Consider the following 23,872-nt stretch of genomic DNA (forward strand, 5'->3'; position numbering starts at 1 on the left):
TCCTGCTAACACGTTCCGTATCAGGTGTCGGTGCAGATAGCTGTGGCGTGGAGACAAAACTTTTCCACATTTCTGCCATGCTAACCCTGCCCTCAGATGAGCTGGCCGTGACACAGCTGCGTTGGCGACCTCTTGCCACTCCTCTGCCTTCACCTTCCACCTGTTCCCCTGTGACATGTGGGAATGCTCTCAAGAGCGCCTCTATCAGCGTGCGCTTGTACTCGCGCATCTTACGGTCGCGCTCCAGTTCAGGAATTAAAGTGGGCACATTGTCTTTATACCGGGGATCCAGCAGGGTGGCCACCCAGTAGTCTGCACACGTTAAAACGTGGGCAACTCTGCTGTCGTTGCGCAGGCATTGGAGCATATATTCGCTCATGTGGGCCAGGCTACCCATGGGTAAGGACAAGCTGTCCTCTGTGGGAGGCGTATCGTCATCGTCCACCGTATCCCCCCAGCCACGCACCAGTGATGGGCCTGGGCTGCCACCCCGCTGTGAACTTGCGTCATCCTCGTCCCCCTCCACCTCCTCCTCCTCATCCTCCTCGTCCTCCAGTACAGTGCCTTGGCTGGCGACTTGTGAACCTGTCCTCTGCTGCTTAAACAAACCTCCCTCTGAGCCACTTCGAACAGACTGGCCCGAAAGTGTTAGAAACGAGCCCTCATCCTCCTCCTCCTCCTCCACCTGGGCCACCTCCTCTAACATCATTGCCCTAAGTGTTTTCTCAAGGAGACATAGAAGTGGTATTGTAACGCTGATAACAGTGTCATCGCCACTGGCCATGTTGATGGAGTACTCGAAACAGCGCAGCAGGGCACACAGGTCTCGCATGGAGGCCCAATCATTGGTGGTGAAGTGGTGCTGTTCGGCAGTACGACTGACGCGAGCGTGCTGCAGCTGAAACTCCACTATGGCCTGCTGCTGCTCGCACAGTCTCTCCAGCATGTGCAAGGTGGAGTTCCACCGGGTGGGCACGTCGCATATGAGGCGGTGAGCGGGAAGGCCGAAGTTCCGCTGTAGCGCAGACAGGCGAGCAGCGGCAGGATGTGAACGGCGGAAGCGCGCACAGACGGCCCGCACTTTATGCAGCAGCTCTGACATGTTGGGGTAGTGGTGAATGAACCTCTGCACCACCAAGTTCAGCACATGCGCCAGGCAAGGGATGTGCGTCAAACCGGCTAGTCCCAGAGCTGCCACGAGATTTCGCCCATTATCGCATACCACCAGGCCTGGCTTGAAGCCCACCGGCAGAAACCACTCGTCGGTCCCTGTTGTTCAATACCCCGCCACAACTCTTTGCGCTGTGGGGCCTGTCCCCCAAACATATGAGTTTCAGAATGGCCTGCTGACGTTTACCCCGGGCTGTGCTGAAGTTGGTGGTGAATGTGTGTGGCTGACCGATGAGCTGGTGGAAGCAGTGGAGGAGGAAGCCGAGTAGGAGGAGGAGGCTACAGGAGGCAGAGAATGATGCCCTGCGATCCTAGGGGGGCGGAAGGACGTGCGCCAAGGAACTGTCCGCCGGGGGCCCAGCCGCCACTACATTCATCCAGTGTGCAGTTAGTGAGATATAGCGTCCCTGGGCCGTGCTTACTGGTCCTCGTATCTGTGGTTAGGTGGACCTTGCCACAAATGGCGTTGGCGCAGTGCACACTTGATTTTATCGGACACTTGCATGTGCAGGGAAGGCACGGCTGTCTTGGAGAAGTAGTGGCGGCTGGGACCACATACTGCGGGACAGCCATGGCCATCAGCTGTTTGAAAGCTGTCTGTGTCCACCAGCCGGAATGACAGCATTTCCAAAGGCCATGCAGTTTAGAAATGCTGGCGTTCAGGCCAAGGGCTCGAGGGGGACTCGGGGGGAATTTGCGCTTCCTCTCTAAGGTTTGAGATATTGAGAGCTGAAACGCTGCCTGTGTGATATAGTGGAGACGCTAGTTGACTGGTGGCGGTTGGTGTGGTGGTCGGTGGCACATCCTCTGTTTGCTGCTCGGCAGGGGTGGCAACATTCCTCTCGAGGCGGAAGCCGAGGCAGCAGCGGTAGAGGGAGCAGGGGGAGCCTCAGCGAGTGCCTGGTTTTAAGGTGTGTACCCCACTGCAGTTCATGCTTTGCATGTAGATGCCTGGTCATGCAGGTTGTGCTGAGGTTCAGAACGTTAATGCCTCGCCTCAGGCTCTGATGGCAGAGCGTGCAAGTCACTCGGGTCTTGTCGGTAGGACATTGTTTAAAGCAGTGCCATGCCAGGGAACTCTTTGAACGGCCTTTGTGGGGCTGGGGGGTCCCTGTTGGGCGTGTCCAGTAGCAGGCGAACTCTGGGGGCGGGCGGCTCGTCTGCTTTGGCCCCCTGCTCCCCTTTGGCTTCGCTGTTGTCTCGTCCTCACCACTACCTCTTCCTCTGAACTGTGAAAGTCATCGCCACGACCTTCAGGTCCATGTGGGGTCTAAGACCTCATCGTCCTCTGCATCGTCTTCCACCCAGTCTCCCTCCCTGACCCTCCTCCTGTTCAGTCTGCACACTGCAAAAAGACGCGGCAGTGGGTCACCTGTGTTTCGTCATCATCAGAGAGTCGGTGACTCTGCTGTGTGGTGGTATCCCATTCCTCTTCATCTGGAGACATAGTGGTTGTGCGTCAGTGCATGTATGTCTTCCTCCACTGGGGAAGGGGCTAGGTGACGCCCCTGGGATCCCTGGAAGCAGAGTCTTCAAACAGAAGAAGAGACTGCTGCATAACTTGTGGGCTCAGAACGTTTCCCTGATATGCTTGGGGGTGATGTGACAGACTGATGGGCTTGGTTTTCAGGTGCCACCTGTGCGCTTCCGCAGAAGACTGGGTGGAAGACCTTGTGGTGAACGTGGCTGGAAGCACTGTCGGCCACCCAATCGATTAATGCCTGTACCTGCTCAGGCCTTACCCATCCTATGAGCGGCATTGGGCCCCACAGATATTGCGGTACATTCTGCCGGCTAGTTTGAGGGAGTTCCGTTCCCTACTGTGTGCGCCTGGGGCCCGAACAGCCACGTCCTCTACCAGCAACAGAGGCTCCACGGACACCACCACGACCGCGTCCTCGTCCCTTTAATAGTATTTTTCTTCATTGTGCGATTCAACTCGCACCACAATGAAATATATTTATTTTTTATAAGCAAAATCCCCTCACTGGAATACTTTCAGTCTTTGACTGTATGGATACAGATGGAATGACTGTTATTTGAGTACCCGCTTTCTTTGACAGATTCTAGTATGGGTACATATATGTTTTCCCAACCCCAGCACATTAGTTTGCTAATTTCCAGATGTATGAAACGCAGGCCTAACTGTATCTAGTATATTGAACGCCAGATAAACTAACTTGGCCTTTTTTAAATAAAAAAAAATTCCCTCACTGGAATACTTTCAGTCTTTTGACTGTATGGATTACAGATGGAATGACTGTTATATGTGAGTACCGCTTTCTTTGACAGATTCTAGTATGGGTACATATATGTTTTCCCAACCCCAGCACATTAGTTTGCTAATTCCAGATGTATGAAACGCAGGCCTAACTGTATCTAGTATATTGAACGCCAGATAAACTAACTTGGCCTTTTTTAAATAAAAAAAAAAATTCCCTCACTGGTATACTTTCAGTCTTTTGACTGTATGGATTACAGATGGAATGACCTGTTATATGTGAGTACCGCTTTCTTGACAGATTCTAGTATGGGTACATATATGTTTTCCCACCCCAGCACATTAGTTTGCTAATTCCAGATGTATGAAACGCAGGCCTAACTGTATCTAGTATATTGAACGCCAGATAAACTAACTTGGCCTTTTTTAAATAAAAAAAATTCCCTCACTGGAATACTTTCAGTCTTTTGACTGTATGGATTACAGATGGAATGACTGTTATATGTGAGTACCGCTTTCTTTGACAGATTCTAGTATGGGTACATATATGTTTTCCCAACCCCAGCACATTAGTTTGCTAATTCCAGATGTATGAAACGCAGGCCTAACTGTATCTAGTATATTGAACGCCAGATAAACTAACTTGGCCTTTTTTAAATAAAAAAAAATTCCCTCACTGGAATACTTTCAGTCTTTTGACTGTATGGATTACAGATGGAATGACTGTTATATGTGAGTACCGCTTTCTTTGACAGATTCTAGTATGGGTACATATATGTTTTCCCAACCCCAGCACATTAGTTTGCTAATTCCAGATATATGAAACGCAGGCCTAACTGTATCTAGTATATTGAACGCCAGATAAACTAACTTGGCCTTTTTTAATAAAAAAAATCCCCTCACTGAATACTTTCAGTCTTTTTACTGTATGGATTACAGAGGGAATGACTGTTATATGTGAGTACCGCTTTCTTTGACAGATTCTAGTATGGGTACATATATGTTTTTCCCCACCCAGCACATTAGTTTTGCTAATTCCAGATGTATGAAACGCAGGCCTAACTGTATCTAGTATATTGAACCCAGATAAACTAACTTGGCTTTTTTAAATAAAAAAAATTCCCTCACTGGAAATACTTCAGTCTTTTGACGGTATGGATTACAGATGAATGACTGTTATATGTGAGTACCCGCTTTCTTTGACAGATTCTAGTATGGTACATATATGTTCTTCCCAACCCCAGCACATTAGTTTTGCTAATTCCAGATGTATGAAACGCAGGCCTAACTGTATCTAGTATATTGAACGCCAGATAAACTAACTTGGGCCTTTTTAAATAAAAAAAATCCCCTTACTGGAATACTTTCAGATCTTTTGACTGTATGGATTACAGATGGAATGACTGTTATATGTGAGTACCCGCTTTCTTTGACAGATTCTAGTATGGGTACATATATGTTTTCCCAACCCCAGCACATTAGTTAGCTAATTCCAGATGTTTAAAACCAGGCCTAACTGTATCTAGTATATTGAACGCCAGATAAACTAACTTGGCCTTTTTTAAATAAAAAAAATTCCCTCACTGGAATACTTTCAGTCTTTTGACTGTATGGATTACAGATGGAATGACTGTTATATGTGAGTACCGCTTTCTTTGACAGATTCTAGTATGGGTACATATATGTTTCTCCCAACCCCAGCACATTAGTTTGCTAATTCCAGATGTATGAAACGCAGGCCTAACTGTATCTAGTATATTGAACGCCAGATAAACTAACTTGGCCTTTTTAAATAAAAAAAAATCCCTCACTGGAATACTTTCAGTCTTTTGACTGTATGGATTACAGATGGATTGACTGTTATATGTGAGTACCCCGCTTTCCTTTGACAGATTCTAGTATGGGTACATATATGTTTTCCCAACCCCAGCACATAGTTTGCTAATTCCAGATGTATGAAACGCAGGCCTAACTGTATCTAGTATATTGAACGCCAGATAAACTAACTTGGGCCTTTTTAAATAAAAAAAAATTCCCTCACTGGAATACTTTCAGTCTTTTGACTGTATGGATTACAGATGGAATGACTGTTTATATGTGATACCGCATTCTTTGACAGATTCTAGTATGGGTACATTATGTTTTCCCATCCCCAGCACATTAGTTTGCTAATTCCCAGATATATGAAACGCAGGCCTAACTGTATCTATATATTGAACGCCAGAATAAACCTAACATGGCCTTTTTAAATAAAAAAAATCCCCTCACTGGAATACTTTCAGTCTTTTGGACTGTATGGATTACAGATGGAATGACTGTTATATGTGAGTACCCGCTTTCTTTGACAGATTCTAGTATGGGTACATATATGTTTTCCCAACCCCAGCACATTAGTTTGCTAATTCCAGATGTATGAAACGCAGGCCTAACTGTATCTAGTATATTGAACGCCAGATAAACTAACTTGGCCTTTTTTAAATAAAAAAAAAATTCCCTCACTGGAATACTTTCAGTCTTTTGACTGTATGGATTACAGATGGAATGACTGTTATATGTGAGTACCGCTTTCTTTGACAGATTCTAGTATGGGTACATATATGTTTTCCCAACCCCAGCACATTAGTTTGCTAATTCCAGATATATGAAACGCAGGCCTAACTGTATCTAGTATATTGAACGCCAGATAAACTAACTTGGCCTTTTTTAAATAAAAAAAATCCCCTCACTGGAATACTTTCAGTCTTTTGACTGTATGGATTACAGATGGAATGACTGTTATATGTGAGTACCGCTTTCTTTGACAGATTCTAGTATGGGTACATATATGTTTTCCCAACCCCAGCACATTAGTTTGCTAATTCCAGATGTATGAAACGCAGGCCTAACTGTATCTAGTATATTGAACGCCAGATAAACTAACTTGCCTTTTTAAATAAATATAAAATTCCCTCACTGGAATACTTTATGGCTTTTCACTGTAATGATTACAGGTGGACTGGTATTAGTAGGGGTGACACAAGCACACCCAAGTCCCTGATGTAGATTTCTATGGCACAGACCACTATTACAAGTGATTAATGGACGTGTGGGAGAGATTGTGCTGCAGCACTAGTCCCAAGATGGCCGCCGCCTATCAGCCCAGTAAACATGTGCCACAAAATGGTCTGCACAACCTTTAAAAAAAAATAGCCTTGGACTGTGCTGCTAAATCGCTATTGGTCTGAATCCCAGTGTAGATGTCTGACTTGTTTGGAGCTTTGGAATGCACACTGTGGCAGCTTCTGCTGCAGCACTACAAGTCGCAAAATGGCGGCCGGCGGTCAGCCCAGGTACATGTGGATGGGAAGAAATCACTCTGGCCACTCTAAAAATAGCCAATCCCTATCAAAAAAGCAGCTCAGCTGCAGGTGTTCAGATGAATCACAGGTGAGGAGAGAAATTTGCTTCCAGTTATTCAATTATCCCTGCCTATTCTCGCCCTAGCATCAGCTGCGTCTATCCCTGTTCTATTCACATCGGGAGTGAGCACGTCCGACGAGCCGCACAAGCTTATAAAGAGGCTGAGTCACATGCTGCACTTGGCCAATCACAGCCTTGCCAATAGTAGGCATGGCTGCGATGGCATCTTAGGGCAAGGTAGTATGATGCATGTTGATTGGCTGCTTTGCAGCCTTTCAAAATGCGCCAAAATACATGCCGAACGACTAACCCAACCCGAACTTTACGAAAAAGTTCGGGTTCGGGTCCGTGTCACGAACACCCCAAATTCGGTACGGACCCGAACTATGCTCGAACTGTTCGCTCAACACTACCCACAAGCTCATCTTTGATGATACCAGCCCAAACCAGTACTCCACCTCCACCTTGCTGGCGTCTGAGTCGGACTGGAGCTCTCTGCCCTTTACCAATCCAGCCACGGGCCCATCCATCTGGCCCATCAAGACTCACCTCTCATTTTCATAAGTCCATAAAACCTTAGAAAAATCATCTTGAGATATTTCGTGGCCCAGTCTTGACGTTTCAGCTTGTGTGTCTTGTTCAGTGGTGGTCGTCTTTCAACCTTTTCTTACCTTGGCCATGTCTCTGAGTATTGCACACCTTGTGCTTTTGGGCTCTCCAGTGATGTTTGCAGCTCTGAAATATTGGCCAAACTGGGGGCAAGTGGCATCTTGGCAGCTGCACGCTTTGACTTTTCTCAGTTCATGGGCAGTTATTTTGCGCCTTGGTTTTTCCACACGCTTCTTGCGACCCTGTTGAATATTTTGAATGAAACGCTTGATTGTTCGATGATCACGCTTCAGAAGCTTTGCAATTTTAAGAGTGCTGCATCCCTCTGCAAGATATCTCACTATTTTTGACTTTTCTGAGCCTGATCAAGTCCTTCTTTTGACCCTCTCTGCCAAAGGAAGGAAGTTGCCTAATAATTATGCACACATAATATAGGGTGTTGATGTCATTAGACCACAACCCCTTCTCATTACAGAGATGCACATCACCTAATATGCTTAATTGGTAGTAGGCTTTTGAGCCTATACAGCTTGGAGTAAGACACATGCATAAAGAGGATGATGTGGTCAAAATACTCATTTGCCTAATAATTCTGCACGCAGTTGTAGTTACTTGTATGTAAAGTGCAAGTGCTGCCAACCTGTATATCACATAAAGGAGGGCCTCATTCACATGTGGTACAATTGTTTCAGGGTAGTGGGACTCCTACACTCATAAAGCCTATGCACTAAGTGAAAGGGCTGCCAAAAATTACAAGGAACTGGCACTCCAATACACCCTTTATTATACATAAAGGAGGGCATCATACACACACTTGAAAAGTTATGATTGATGGCCTGCTGGTGAACCTCAAAAACATTAGATGCAAGGGCCTCGCTGGTGACCCTCTAAAACATTAGGGGCAAAGGCCTGCTGCTGAGCTGACCATCTAAAACAATAAGGGTAAGAGTCAGCTTCAGAGCTGACCCTAAATACATTAGGGGTGACGGTCAGTTGCTGAGCTGACCCTGGTAAAACATTAGGGTACGAGGGCCTGCTGCTGATCTGACCACTAAATCATTATGGCAAGGGCCCTGCTGGTGACCCTCTAAAACATTAGGGGTGAGGTTTACTGCTGCTGAGCTGACCCTCTAAAGCATTAGGGGCAAGGGCCTGCTGATGATCTGACCATCTAAAACCTTTATGGCAAGGGCCTGCTGGTGACCCTCTAAAACATTAGGAGTGAGGGCAGCCTAATAAGCATGTAGATATGATGGAGGAGGAGGAGAAGGACGAGAAAAGAAGATTGAACCATATACCTTTTTTTGTGGTGGCAGTGGTGCATGGGAATACAGTGTATTCAATACACCATGAAAGCCACATTTAAAGTGCCTTATGATTCAGCCACTTTGGTGGAGTAGAGAAGTCAGGGGGCAAATCCAGGCCTTGTTCATTTTTGATAAGAGTCAACTCTGTCTGCAATTTCACAGGCGATGCGCTTATCAGTTATTATGCCCCCAGCACACTAAATACGCCGCTCTACAAACCTTGGGGCAGGCCCTCCTAGGCGCAGAGCGCCTGTTCATTGACACGTTGTCCAGCTTGAGACACCCAAATAGTTGGAAGGCTCAGGAGGATCACTGGTAGGACGCTGAACGGTCTGCTAACCTACTCCTCACCATCTTCCAAAATGTTTCCCTCCTTGTGGACACTAGGCCATGCATCAGGGTGAGGGGTGCTGGGCGGGTGGGGGTGTCATGAAACTGTCCCAGGCCTTGGGAGAGTGTTGCCTTGCCTCTGTTGGAACTGTTAACACCAGTAGTGTTGCCCTCGCCCTCACCTTCTCGGTTGCCCAAGGAACTATGTACTCTTCCGCCAGCGTAGTCAGCTGGGCAATTTTTCCACAAGGACCTTCTGGTATTGCACCATTTTGCTAGTCCTCTCCACCACAGGAATGAGAGCTGAGAAGTTCTCTTTGTAGTGGGGGTCGAGAAAGGTGAACAACCAGTAACCGGTGTTGGCCAAAATGCGTATAATGTGAGGGTCACGGGAAAGGCAGCATAATTTAAAGTCAGCCATGTGTGTCAGAGTCCCAATAGACAAGACTTCACTGTCCTCATCAGGAGGATGACTCTCAATCTCCTCATCCTCCTCCTCCTCTTCGCCCCATCCACGCTGAACTGATGGAATAAACCTGCTATGGGTACTACCCTCTGTAGCAGAGGCAACCGTCTCCTGCTCCTCCTCCTCATCATCATCATCCAATTCGCGCTGAGAAGACGACTGAGGGTGGTCTTGCTATCACCCTGTGTACTGTCTTCCCCCCATTTCCACCTCTTCCACATGCAAAGCATCTGCCTTCATTGTGAGCAGCGAGCAATTCAGTAGACACAGAAGTGGGATGGTTATGCTGATAATAGCGTTATCGCCGCTCACATCTGTGTTGATTCCTCAAAGTTGCGTAAAATCTCACAGAGGTCAGACATCCATGCCCACTCCTCGTTTGTGAAGAGCCGAAGTTGACTGGAAAGGCGACGACCATGTTGCAGCTGGTATTCCACTACTGCTGCTGCTCACAAAGCCTGGGCAAAATGTGGAATGTCGAGTTCACGTCACACAACAGTCGGTGAGCTGGCAATTGCAAGCGCTGCTGCAGCATTGCCAGACTGACAGCAGATGTAGATGACTTTCGTAAATGGGCACACACGCGGCGCACCTTCACCAGTAGCTCAGGCAAATTGGAGTAGGTTTTGAGAAACCGCTGAACCACTAAGTTGAACACATAGGCTAGGCATGGTATGTGTGTGAGCTTGCCAAGCTCCAAAGCCGCCACCAAGTTACGGCCATTATCAGACACAACCATTCCTGGTTGTAGGTTGAGTGGCGAGAGCAACAGCTCAGTCTGGTCCCTTAAACCCTCCCACAGCTCTGTGGCGGTGTGCTGTTTGTCACCTAAGCAGATTAGCTTAAGCTAGGCCTGTTGCCGCTTCCCCACTACAGTACTACACTGCTTCCAGCTACTGACTGATGTCTGACTGGTGCTGCAAGATGATAATTCAGAGGTGTAAGTGGAGCAGGAGGCAGAGGAGGAGAAGAGGGGGTTTCAGGCCCTAACGTAGGTGGTGGTGGAAACCCTGATGGAAGTAGGGCCCGCATTGCTTGGCGTCGTAGCACACCGGTGCGAGTCGCTCCCGACCTCCACAACGTTCACCCAGTGTGCCATCAGGGAAATGTAGCATCCCTGGCCAAAAGTACTTGTCCATGTGTCAGTGGTTAAGTGGACCTTCCCAATAACTACGTTGGTTAGGGCATGGGTGATGTTACGGGACACATGCTTGTGTAAGGCGGAGATGGCACACCGGGAAGAATAGTGGCGGCTGGGGACTGAGTAATGAGGGACATCTGCCGCCATCAGGCTGCCAAAAGCCTCAGTGTCCACAAGTCCTAAATGCACATTTCCAGTGCCAGCAATTTGGAAAGGTGCACATTTAATGCAGTGAGTGGGTGGCTGGGTATTTGCCTTTCGTTGAAAGCCTGGGTATGGACATCTGTAACACTGTGCTGGGACACAGAAGTGGATGTGCGAGCTGATGGTGCTTGCGAAGGTCCAGGTGCAGGTGGCGGGAGGCATCCGGGTCTGCATCATAGACAGGGGATTGGCCAGCATGTAACACAGGGGAAAGAAGACAGTGGTGTGACCCGCAGACACTGATTATGTTAGTATTCACGCTCCTGCTCATTTTGGTACGCACAGGTTGCAAAGGAATTCTTTTCTCATCCACACTTTCCTCAAAAAAGCGACAGACTGCGGAACACCTACCCCTTGGCAAGGGAGATTGCCGAAAGGGTGTGCTCCGGTGAACAGTTGCGTGCCTGTTTGGTGTGGCCCGCCTTCTCCCTTTTGCCATCCCACTGCCTCTTCCAGCCTGTTGCGGTTCTGCTGATCCCCCCCTCTGTACTGCTGTCCACGCTCGGCTTGCCACCTTCCCAGGCTGGGTCAGTGATTTCATCGTCCACCACCTCCTCTTCCACTTCCTTACTCTGGTCATCCTCCTGACTTGTTGACCTAACAAGAACCTCACTTATTGACAACTGTGTCTTATCCTCATCATCAACCTCGTGAAACACTAATTGCCATTCTTTATTATCATCTTCTTCTGACTGTGGATGCTCAAGAGTTTTGAAATCAGTGTACAAGTTCTCTTCAAGTCCCTTTTCAAGCTGGCTTGGTGAGAGGCTCAAATCAAGAAATGGCGCTGAAAAGAGCTCCTCAGAATATCCGAGTGTAGTGTCACTTGTTTGCCAAGACTCTCCACTGTGGGAGGAAGGAGTATCAGGGTGAGGATTATGTTGACCAGACTCTTGATTACTGAGACAGGTTGGTGCTTAACCAACTGGAAGCATTATCTGCTGCAATCCAGCAGACCACCTGGTCGCACTGGTGTGACTTCAGAGTGGTGTTCCTGCGCTGCCTCCCGCAAACTGGGACATGAAGCAAGGTATCGTGGATGAGTGTGTTTCTTGTGCTCTGGCAGCAGGCACAGTTTCACAGTGCCCAGGGCCACAGCCTCTATGTGCACCATCAGCAGCACGGCCACTTCCTTGTCCTTTACTGCTCGCCTTTAGCATATTAAATAGTGTATATTTTTGCAGGTATCTCACACATACAGTAGCGCAGGTTTTGTAAGTGTATGCCCAAATAAATTGCACTGAATATCACAGATATTAAAGGGACACTGACAGGCCAAATCAGCATATATAGTTAGATATATGACATTACAGGTCTTATAGAGTCTTTTAAAAGCATATAAGTATCCCCCCTGTCCACCTTATAAAGAGCAAAATATAAAGTTTAATAACCGGCTTGACCGGTCAACAATCTGCCTAAGGGGCGGCGTTTCATGTGAAAATGCGCCCAGCTAGCCGCTCCCAACTGCCGTTCTTAAGCCCCGCCCAGCTCATCATTATTCACTTCGCTGGGCGGCGGCTAGAACTCTCCCCAGTCCCGATCCTGCGCATGGGCAATTCAATCCTCTGGGACGCACTATTAACCCCTTTGACGATGTGAGTGAGCAGCGCTCTGAAGCGCTGCTCTGAACAGTGCATGGCTGAGGCTGCAGCTGCCTCCAAGACGCAGGCAGGCTGTGTGTGTACGCATGCGCGATCTAACCACGGCGGGGCGCAGGCGCAGAAGATTGGGCATGAACGATGCCCAGAGGATTGAATTGTCCATGCGCAGGATCGGGACTGGGGAGAGTTCTAGCCGCCGCCCAGCAAAGTGAATAATGATGAGCTGGGCGGGGCTTAAGAACGGCAGTTGGGAGCGGCTAGCTGGGCGCATTTTCACATGAAACGCCGCCCCTTAGGCAGATTGCTGACCGGACAAGCAGGTTATTAAACTTTATATTTCGCTCTTTATAAGGTGGACAGGGGGGATACTTATATGCTTTTAAAAGACTCTATAAGACCTGTAATGTCATATATCTAACTATATATGCTGATTTGGCCTGTCAGTGTCCCTTTAAGGATGCACAAACATTATACAGGAGATGTAGCGCAGGTAATGTCACTGTAACCAGCGGCTAAGAAAAAATTACACTGAATGTCACAGATATTTAGGGTGCACAATCGTAACACAACAGATGTAGCAGAGGTTGTGTCACTGTCAGCAGCGGCCAAACAATTGCGTGCAATTTAGCGTAGGTTGCGCTAATAATATATATTGCAGCCAGATAAAACAATAGTCCTTAAAAGGACTTTTGGGTCTCTAACACCTTTCAACAGTAAACCCTGCCCCTGTCCAGTAAACAATTCCTGTCCCTAAACTATCTGTCCCCTCCGCTGCAGCTCTCCCTAAGACTGAGCAAACCACGTGTCGTCGGGTGCTATATGGCACCCAATGACGCGTTCCGGCCAGCCAATCACTGTAATGCCAGTAACCAACATGGCTACGGCATTACAGTGAGTGCCAGTACTTCCCCGCACGCTTATTGGCTGCATAGCAGCCAATAACGTGCGAGGTGGAGACTGCACTGTTGCTGTTATTTCTGGTGAAAGTGTATAGTGGTGTATTTCAGAACTACAAGAAAACTACATACACACTTGACTCTGATTGTTTTCTGGTCAAAGCGTATAGTGGCCTATTTCAGTCCAACAAAGAAATATATATACGAAACTGCACTGTTGCAGTTATTTCTGTTGAAAGCGTATACAGGCGTACTTCATTAAAAAAATAAATATATATATGCACTGCACTGTTGCAGTTATTACTGGTGAAAGCGCATAGGGGTGTATTTCAGAACTACAAGAAAAATATATATCCCCTTTACTCTTGGATTGTTTTCTGGTCAAAGTGTATAGTGGCCTATTTCAGTCCAACAATAAAAAAATATATGCACCGCACTATTGCAGCTATTTCTGTTTAAAGCGTATAGGGGCGTATTACAGTAAAAAAAGAAAACTATATATGCACTGCACTGTTGCAGTTATTTCTGTTGAAAGTGTATAGGGGCGTACTTCATTAAAAAAAGAAAAATATATATGCACTGCACTGTTGCAGTTATTTCTGGTGAAAGCATATAGGGGTGTATTTCAGTCCAGCAAGAAAAATATATACGCATTTCACTTCTGCGCTTATTTCTGTTGAAAGCATATAGGGGTGTACTTCATTAAAAAAAACTATATATAATCGCACTGCACTGTTGAAGAAGTTTCTGGTGAAAAACAGTATAGGGGTGTATTTCAGAACTACAAGAAAAATATATACACACTTCACTGTTGCAGTTATTTCTGTCGAAAGCATATAGGGGCATACTTCATTAAAAAAAGAAATATACAGTGAGGAACAGAAGTATTTGAACACCCTGCGATTTTGCAAGTTCTCCCACTTAGAAATCATGGAGGGGTCTAAAATTCACATTGTAGGTGCATTCCCACTCTGAGAGACATAATAAAATAAAAACATTCAGGAAATCATATTGTATGATTTTTAAACAATTTATTTGCCCTGCACTGCTGAACATAAGTATTTGAACACCTGAGAAACAGCAAGGAATTCTGGCTCTCAAAGACCTGTTACTGTGCCTTTAAAATGTTCACCTCTACTCCATCTCATTAATCTAACTTAGTAGCACCTGTCTGAGCTTTTTAAAGACCCCCTGTCCACCCCACCCAGTCAGACAGCAAATACTACCATGGGAAAATATCTGTCAGTAGACAACTAGAGACAAAATTGTGGACCTCCGCAAGGCTGGAAAGGGCTATGGGGCAATTGCTAAGCAGCTTGGTGAAAATAGATCAACAGTTGGAGGCAATTGTTAGAAAAATGGCAGAGGCTAAAGACGTCTGTCAGTCTCCCTTGGACATGCAAGATCTCACCTTGTGGGGTATCACTGATGATAAGAAAGGTGAGGAATCAGTCCAGAACTACAAGGGAGGAGCTGGTCAATGACATGAAGAAAGCTGGGACAGTTTCAAAGGTCACTGTCGGTAGAACACTATGCCGTCATGCTTTCAAATCATGCATTGCACGGAAGGTTCCCCTGCTCTAATCATCACATGTCCAGGCCTGTCTGAAGTTTGCCAATGACTATCTGGATGATCCAGAGGAGGCATGGGAGAAAGTCATGTGGTCAGATGAGACCAAAGTAGAAATTTTTGGTCTAAACTTCACTCGCTGTGTTTGAAGGAAAAAGAAGGATGAGTTTCATCCCAAGAACTCCATCCCTACTGTGAAACATGGGGCGGTCACATCATGCTTTGGGGTGCTTTTCTGCAAAGGGGATAGGACGACTGCACTATATTAAGGAGAGGATGAATGGGGCCATTTATTGTGAGATTTTGAGCAACAACCTCCTTCCCTCAGTCAAAGCATTGAAGATGGGTCGTGACTGGGTCTTCCAACATGACAACGACCCGAAGCACACAGCCAGGATAACCAAGGAGGGGCTTCGTAAGAAGCATATCAAGGTTCTGGAGTGGCCTAGCCAGTCTCCAGACCTAAAATCCAATTGAACATCTTTGGAGGGGATCTGAAACTGCGTGTTGCTCAGCGACAGCCCACGAAACCTGACAGATCTAAGAGAGATCTAAGAGGAGGAAGTGGGCCAAAATCCCTGTTGCAGTGTGTGCAAACCTGGTCAAGAACTACAGGAAACATTTGACCTCTGTAATTGCAAACAAAGGCTTCTGTACCAAATATTAACACTGATTTTCTCAGGTGTTCAAATACTTATGTTCAACAGTGCAAGACAAGTAAATTCTTAAAAAATCATACAACATGTGATTTCCTTTTTTTTATTTTTTATTCTCTCTCTCAGAGTGAGAATGCATCTACAATGTGAATTGCAGACCACTCCATGATTTCTAAGTGGGAGAACTGGAAAAATTGCAGGGTGTTCAAATACTTCTGTTCCTCACTGTATATGCACACTGCACTGTTGCAGTTATTTCTGGTGAAAGCATATAGGGGTGTATTACAGTAAAAAAAAAAAATGCTGTATATACGCACTGCACTGTTGCAGTTATTTCAGGTGAAAGCATATAGGGACGTATTTCAGAACTACAAGAAAAATATATACGCATTTCACTCTTTGATTGTTTTGTAGTCAAAGAGTATAGTGACCTATATTTGTCCAACAAGAAAAATATATGCGCATTTCCCTTCTGCAGTTATTTCTGTTGAAAGCATATAGGGGTGTATTACAGCAAAAAATATATGCACTTCAATCTTTGATTGTTTTTTAATCAAATCGTATAGTGGCCTATTTCAGTCCAACAAGAAAAATATATACGCACTGCACTTCTGCAGTAATTTCTGTTGCAAGAGTATAGGGGTGTACTTCAATAAAAAAAGAAAAATATATATGCACTGCACTGTTGCAGTGATATCTGGTGAAAGAGTATAGGGGTGTATTACAGTAAAAAAAGGAAAATATATACGCACTTCACTGTTTGATTGTTTTGCAGTCAAAGCAAATAGTGGCCTATTTCTGTCCAACAATATATAGGCACTGCACTGTTGCAGTTATTTCTGTTTAAAGGGTATAGGGGTGTATTTCAGTACTACAAGAAAAATATATATGCACTTTACTTCTGCAGTTATTTCTGTTGAAAGTGTTTAGGGTTGCATTACAGCAGAAAAAGAAAAATATATAAAGCACTGCACTGTTGCAGTTATTTTTGGTGAAAGCGCATAGGGGTGTATTTCAGAACTACAAGAAAAATATATACGCATTACACTCTTTGATTGTTTTCTGGTCAAAGCGTATAGTGGCCTATTTCAGTCCAACAAGAAAAATATATACGCACTGCACTGTTGAAGTTATTTCTGTTTAAAGCGTATAGGGGGCGTTTTACAGTAAAAAAGGAAATCTATATACGCACTACACTGTTGCAGTTATTTCTGGCGAAAGCGTATAGGCGGTTATTCAGTTCAACATGAAAAATATATACGCATTTCACTTCTGCAGTTGTTTCTGTTGAAAGCGTATAGGGTCGTATTACAGTAAAAAAAAAATATATATAAGCACTGCTCTGTTGCAGTTATTTCTGGTGAAAGCGTATAGGGGTGTATTTCAGAACTACAAGAAAAACATATACGCACTGCACTGTTGCAGTTATTTCTGTTGAAAGTGTATAGGGCGTACTTCGTTAAAAAAATAAAAAATATATATGTACTGCACTGTTGCAGTTATTTCCAGTGAATGTGTATAGGGGAGTATTTCAGAACTACAAGAAAAATATATATGCACTTCACTCTTTGATTGTTTTGTAGTCAAAGCTTATAGTGGCCTATTTCTGTCCAACAAGAAAAATATATACGCACTGCACTGTTGCAGTTATTTCTGTTTAACGCGTATAGGGGCGTATTACAGTAAAAAAAGGAAAATAAATATGCACTGCACTGTTGCAGTTATTTCTATTGAAAGCGTATAGGGGCGCTGTTCACTCCAACAAGAAAAATATATACGCATTTAACTTCTGCAGTTATTTCTGTTGAAAGCGTATATGGGCGTACTTGATTATAAAAAAATATATATACTGTATATACGCACTGCACTGTTGCAGTTATTTCTGGTAAAAGCGTGTAGGGGCGTATTTAAGAACTACAAGAAAAATATATACGCACTTCACTCTTTGATTGTTTTCTAGTCAAAGAGTAAAGTGGCATATTTCAGTCCAACAAGAAAAATACAGTGGATATAAAGAGTTTACACACCCCTGTTAATATGTCAGGTTTCTGTGATGCAAAAAAATGAGACAAAGATAAATCATTTTAGAGCTTTGTCCACCTTTAATGTGACTTATAAACTGTACAACTCAATTAAAAAACAAACTGAAATCTTTTAGGTAGAGGGAAGAAAAAAATATAAATATAAAATAATATGGTTGCATAAGGCTACTTTTACACTTGCGGCAGTGTGATCCGGCGGGCAGTTCCGTCGTCGGAACTGTCCGCCGGATCCGCCGATCTGCAGGTGACTGAAAGCATTTGTGAGACGAATTGGGATGCGGATACGTTTCACAAATGCATTGCAAGAACGGATCTGTCTCTCCGCTTGTCATGCGGACAGACGGATCCGTCTTGTGTCTTTTTTCAAATTTTTACCGGTCTGCGCATGGCGGCATTCCGGTATTTTGAATGCCGGATCCGGCACTGATACATTCCGCATTCAGGCAAGTCTTCAGTTTTTTTTCGCCGGAGATAAAACCGTAGCATGCTACGGTTTTATCTTTTGCCTGATTAATCAAAATGACTAAACTGAAGACATCCTGATGCATCCTGAACGGATTACTCTCCATTCAGAATGCATGGAGATATGCCTGAACAGTTCTTTTCCGGTATAGAGCCCCTGTGACGGAACTCTATGCCGGAAAAGAAAAACGCAAGTGTGAAAGTACCCTAAGTGTGTACACCCTTAAACTGTGTGTTGAAGCACCTTTTGATTTTATTACAGCACTCAGTCTTTTTGGGTATGAGTATATCAGCATGGCACATTTTGACAAGATTTGCCCACTCTTCTTTGCAAAAACATTCCAAATCTGTGAGATTGCGAGGGCATCTCCTGTGTACAGCGCTTTTCAGATCACCACACAGATTTTCAATCGGATTCAGGTCTGGGCTCTGGCTGGGCCATTCCAAAACTTTAAAGGATAACTGTCGTATTTATTTATTTTTTTGGAGTATTGAATTGTGGTGATTAATATCACCTTGGTGGCCCTATTTCAACTTTTCACTGTGTATTCAATTACCCCTTAATTCCACATTTTTGTTCCCTGTACTGCCTACTTTTACCTGTGCTTAAAATTGGGTTGCTAGGCATGGTCCGTCTATCTGTTTAGAGGGAGCATGCAGCGTGCTGGGTCACATTACTGACAGCCAGGGACTGTAAGTAAATGATTAAAGCCAGGTCCTCCCCAGCAGCTGATAACAGTGCCTGGGCTGTGTGCACTTCTACCTGTCCCTGCGCTTGGCAGACGCTCCCTCACTCAGCAGAGCTGGAGAATGCAGAGTTGAAGCAGCGCACAACAGGGAAGGGAGCTCTGTCATCTGCTCAGTGTATAAATGAAAGCAACATGTGGTAAGAGGACCCCTTTGTGCTGCAAGAGGGCTCTGGTTACTGACACTTTTGGGGGGCTATTGTTACTGGCTAGTGAGGGCAGGCGGGATTAGCCTCAGGGTGAGGGCAGTGGCAGCCATCTTAACTGAATAGTAAAATTGCAGTTTTATGCAGACTGGTTGCTAAGGGCTGAATCTTATTAAATATGGGGTAAGTCAGTCTAATAGTAACTGATTCTGGAATATCATGATATTAGTAACTACATATATGAAAATTTAAATTAGGGTCTAAATGTGACAGTTATCCTTTAATCTTCTTCTAGTGAAGCCATTCCTTTGTTGATTTGGATGTATGCTTTGGGTTGTTGTCATGCTGAAAGATGAAGTTCCTCTTCATGTTCAGCTTTCTAGCAGAATCCTGAAGGTTTTGTGCCAATATTGACTGGTATTTTAAATTGTTCATAATTCCCTCTAGCTTAACTAAGGCCCCAGTTCCAGCTGAAGAAAAACAGCCCCAAAGCATGATGTTGCCACCACCATGCTTCACTGTGGGTATGGTGTTCTTTTTGTGATGTGCACAGTTGTTTTTGCACCAAACATATCTTTTGGAATTATGGCCAAAAAGTTCAACCTTGGTTTCATCAGACTACAACACCTTTTTCTCACATGCTTTTGGGAGACTTCAGATGTGTTTTTGCAAAATGTAGCCTGGCTTGGATGTTTTTCTTCGCAAGAAAAGGTTTTCGTCTTGTCACTCTACCCCATAGCCAGACATATGAAGAATACGGGAGATTGTTGTCACATGTACCACACAGCCAGTACTTGCCAGATATTCCTGCAGCTCCTTTAATGTTGCTGTAGGCCTCTTGGTAGAGATGTCCCGAATAGAGTTGAGCGAATACCTGGATGTTCGGGTTCGAGAAGTTCGGCCGAACTTCCCGGAAATGTTCGGGTTCGGGATCCGAACCCGACCCGAACTTCGTCCCGAACCCGAACCCCATTGAAGTCAATGGGGACCCCCGAACTTTTGGGCACTAAAAAGGCTGGTAAAACAGCCCAGCGAAAGAGCTAGACGGCTGCAAAAGGCAGCAACATGTAGTAAATCCCCCTGCAAACAAATGTGGATAGGGGAAATGAATTAAAATTAAAATTAAAAAAATAAAAATGACCCAATATCAATTGGACAGAGGTCCCATAGCAGAGAATCTGGCTTCACGTCAGCAGAGAATCAGTCTCTTCATGCCATAGCAAAGAATCTGGCTTCATGTCAGCACAGAATCAGTCTCTTCATGCCATAGCAGAGAATCTGACTTCATGTCAGCACAGAATCAGTCTTCATGTCATAGCAGAGAATCAGGCTTCACGTCACCCACCACTGGAACAGGCCACTGTCACACATTTAGGCCCAGGCACCCAGGCAGAGGAGAGAGGTCCCGTAACAGAGAATCTGGCCTTATGTCAGCACAGAATCTGTCTTCATGTCATAGCAGAGAATCAGGCAGATCACGTCACCCACCACTGGAACAGGCCACTGTCTCATATTTAGGCCCAGGCAACCCAGGCAGAGGAGAGAGGTCGCGTAACAGAGAATCTGGCTTCATGTCAGCACAGAATAAGTCTTCATGTCATAGCAGAGAATCAGGCATCACGTCACCCACCACTGGAACAGGCCACTGTCACACATTTAGGCCCAGGCACCCAGGCAGAGGAGGAGAGGTCCCGTAACAGAGAATCTGCCTTATGTCAGCGCAGAATCAGTCTTCATGTCATAGCAGAGAATCAGGCTTCACGGTCACCCACCACTGGAACAGGCCACTGTCACACATTTAGGCCCAGGCACCCAGGCAGAGGAGAGAGGTCCCGTAACAGAGAATCTGGCCTTATGTCAGCGCAGAATCTGTCTTCATGTCATAGCAGAGAATCAGGCTTCACGAACCACCCACCACTGGAACCAGGCCACTGTCACACATTTAGGCCCAGGAACCCAGGCAGAGGAGAGAGGTCCTGTAACAGAGAATCTGGCCTTATGTCAGTGCAGAATCAGTCTTCATGTCATAGCAGAGAATCAGGCATCACGTCACCCACCACTGGAACAGGGCCACTGTCACACATTTAGGCCCCTGCACCCAGACAGAGAGAGAGGGTCCTGTAACAGAGAATCTGGCCTTATGTCAGCACAGATATCTGTCCTTCATGTCCATAGCAGAGAATCAGGCATCACGTCACCCACCACTGGAACAGGCCACTGTCACACATTTAGGCCCAGGCACCCCAGGCACCCAGGCAGAGGAGAGAGGTCCCCGTAACAGAGAATCTGGCCTTATGTCAGCGCAGAATCAGTCTTCATGTCATAGCAGAGAATCAGGCTTCACATCACCACTCACTGAACTGGCCACTGTCCACATTTAGGCCCCGCACCCAGACAGAGGAGAGGTTCATTCAACTTTGGGTTGCCCCGCAATATAATGGTAAAATGAAATTAAAAATAGTATTGAATGAGGAAGGCCCTGGAGTAGAAAAATATATTGTTAAGGGGGAGGTAGTTAATATCTAATCTGCACAAGGGATGGACAGGTCCTGTGGGATCCATGCCTGGTTCATTTTTATGAACGTCACTTTGTCCACATTGGCTGTAGACAGGCGGCTGCGTTTGTCTGTAATGACGCCCCCCTGCCGTGCTGAATACACGTTCAGACAAAACGCTGGCCCGCCAGGCAGGCCAGCACCTCCAAGGCATAAAAGGCTAGCTCGGCCACGTGGACAATTTGAGTACCCAGAAGTTGAATGGGGCCGAACAATCAGTCAGTACGTGGAGGGGTGTGCACAGGTACTGTTCCACCATGTTAGTGAAATGTTTGCCTCCTGCTAACACGTTCCGTGTCAGGTGGTGGTGCACTTAGCTGTGGCGTGTTGACAAAACTTTTCCACATCTCTGCCATGCTAACCCTGCCCCTCAGAGGAGCTGGGCGTGACACAGCTGCGTTGGCGACCTCTTGCTCCTCCTCTGCCTTCGCCTTGGGCTTCCACTGGTTCCCCTGTGACATTTGGGAATGCTCTCAGTAGCGCGTCTACCAACGTGCGCTTGTACTGCCGCGCATCTTCCTATCACGCTCCAGTGTAGGAAGTAAGGTGGGAACATTGTCTTTGTACCGGGGGATCCAGCAGGGTGGCAACCCAGTAGTCCGCACACGTTAAAATGTGGGCAACTCTGCTGTCGTTGCGCAGGCACTGCTAGCATGTAGTCGCTCATGTGTGCCAGGCTGCCCAGAGTTAAGGACAAGCTGTCCTCTGTGGGAGGCGTATCGTCATCGTCCTGTGTTTTCCCCCCAGCCACGCACCAGTGATGGGCCCGAGCTGCTTTGGGTGCCACCACCCGCGGTGAACATGCTTCATCCTCATCCTCCACCACCTCCTCCTCATCCTCGTCCTCCTCGTCCTCCAGTAGTGGGCCCTGTCTGGCCACATTTGTACCTGGCCTCTGGGTGTTGCAAAAAACCTCCCTCTGAGTCACTTCGAAGAGACTGGCCTGAAAGGTGCTAAAAATGACCCCTCTTCCTCCTCTTCCTCCTGGGCCACCTCCTCTTCATCATCGCCCCTAAGTGTTTTCTCAAGAGGACATAGAAGTGGTATTGTAACGCTGATAACGCGTCATCGCCACTTGGCCATGTTGGTGGAGTACTCGAAACAGCGCAACAGGGCACACAGGTCCTCGCATGGAGGCCCAGTCCATTGGTGGTGAAGTGTGTCTGATCCACAGTGCGACTGACCCGTGCGTGCTGCAGCTGAAACTCCACTATGGCCTCCTGCTGCCTCGCACAGTCTGTCCAGCATATGCAAGGTGGAGTTCCACCTGGTGGGTACGTCGCAAATGAGGCTGTGAGCAGGAAGGCGGAAGTTATGCTGTAGCGCAGACAGGCGAACAGCGGCAGGGTGTGAACGCCGAAGCGCGAACAGACTGCCCGCACTTTATGCAGCAGCTCTGACATGACGGGGTAGTTTGCGAATGAACTTTCTGCACCACCAAAGTACAGCACATGCGCCAGGCAAGGGATGTGCGTCAAACTGGCTAGTCCCCAGAGCTGCAATGAGATTTCGCCCATTATCGCACACCACCAGGCCGGGCTTGAGGCTCACCGGCAGCAACCACTCGTCGGTCTGTTGTTCTATACCCCGCCACAACTCCTGTGCGGTGTGGGGCCTGTCCCCCAAACATATGAGTTTCAGAATGGCCTGCTGACTTTTACCCCCGTGCTGTGCTGAAGTTGTGGTGAAGGTGTTTATGGACTATTGACTGACTGAGACACGGAGTTCTCCTGTGTGCCTGTATCGAGTTCAGCCCGGCGTCCTGACTCAAATCTCCATAAAGGGGACGATCACAGATGGGTGGAGAAGCGGTTCGGGGTAGCCCAGAGTGTGCTGCCGGGACTCAAAGGTCTTCACGTCCAGTGATTACTTATAACAGAGGTCTTTAGGCGGCTCCAGTAGGTGCAAGAGACGATTAGACAGTAACGCAAGGGTTCTTCCTTGATGTATTGTGGTTATTGTTTTTAATGTGCGACCCTTTGGTAAAGGAAACACAGACTGATAGAAACCCAAAGGTCTCCTAAAGTGCCTGTGACAATCGGGTCAACCTTGGTGTTGTGACCGAGAGGCGACAGAAGGGAGGAGACCCGGCCAGTGTCTACCCAGAGTGGTGGGACATTAGGCTCAACGTGTTATATCGGGTTTTCTGTTGTTGTCCAGAACAAGGTGAAGGTATCCAGAAGATGGGAAATGAGGAAAGTGTCCGAAGGGTTACTGTTCACTCTGAACAGTAACGTGGCGGACAGGAGAGGCAAACGTTTCATAAAAGGATTAACTAAGTTGGAGAAGAGTTATAGTGTCTGTAAAGGAGGCATCCTTTGTAGTGCCACCTGGCAAGTGTTGTTAAACGA

The 23,872-nt window shown here is 46.3% G+C and overlaps 1 long non-coding RNA gene across 1 annotated transcript; it reads left to right on the forward strand.

Annotated features, from left to right (window-relative positions):
• Nucleotides 1-1,757: 1,757 nt before the first annotated feature.
• On the forward strand, nt 1,758-23,872 carry LOC120993372. Its single transcript, XR_005777237.1, has 3 exons — nt 1,758-1,771; nt 19,673-19,677; nt 23,771-23,872. It is a non-coding gene; the product is annotated as an uncharacterized LOC120993372 (long non-coding RNA).

Source organism: Bufo bufo, chromosome 3, assembly GCF_905171765.1.
Source record: "Bufo bufo chromosome 3, aBufBuf1.1, whole genome shotgun sequence".
Lineage (NCBI taxonomy): Eukaryota > Metazoa > Chordata > Amphibia > Anura > Bufonidae > Bufo > Bufo bufo.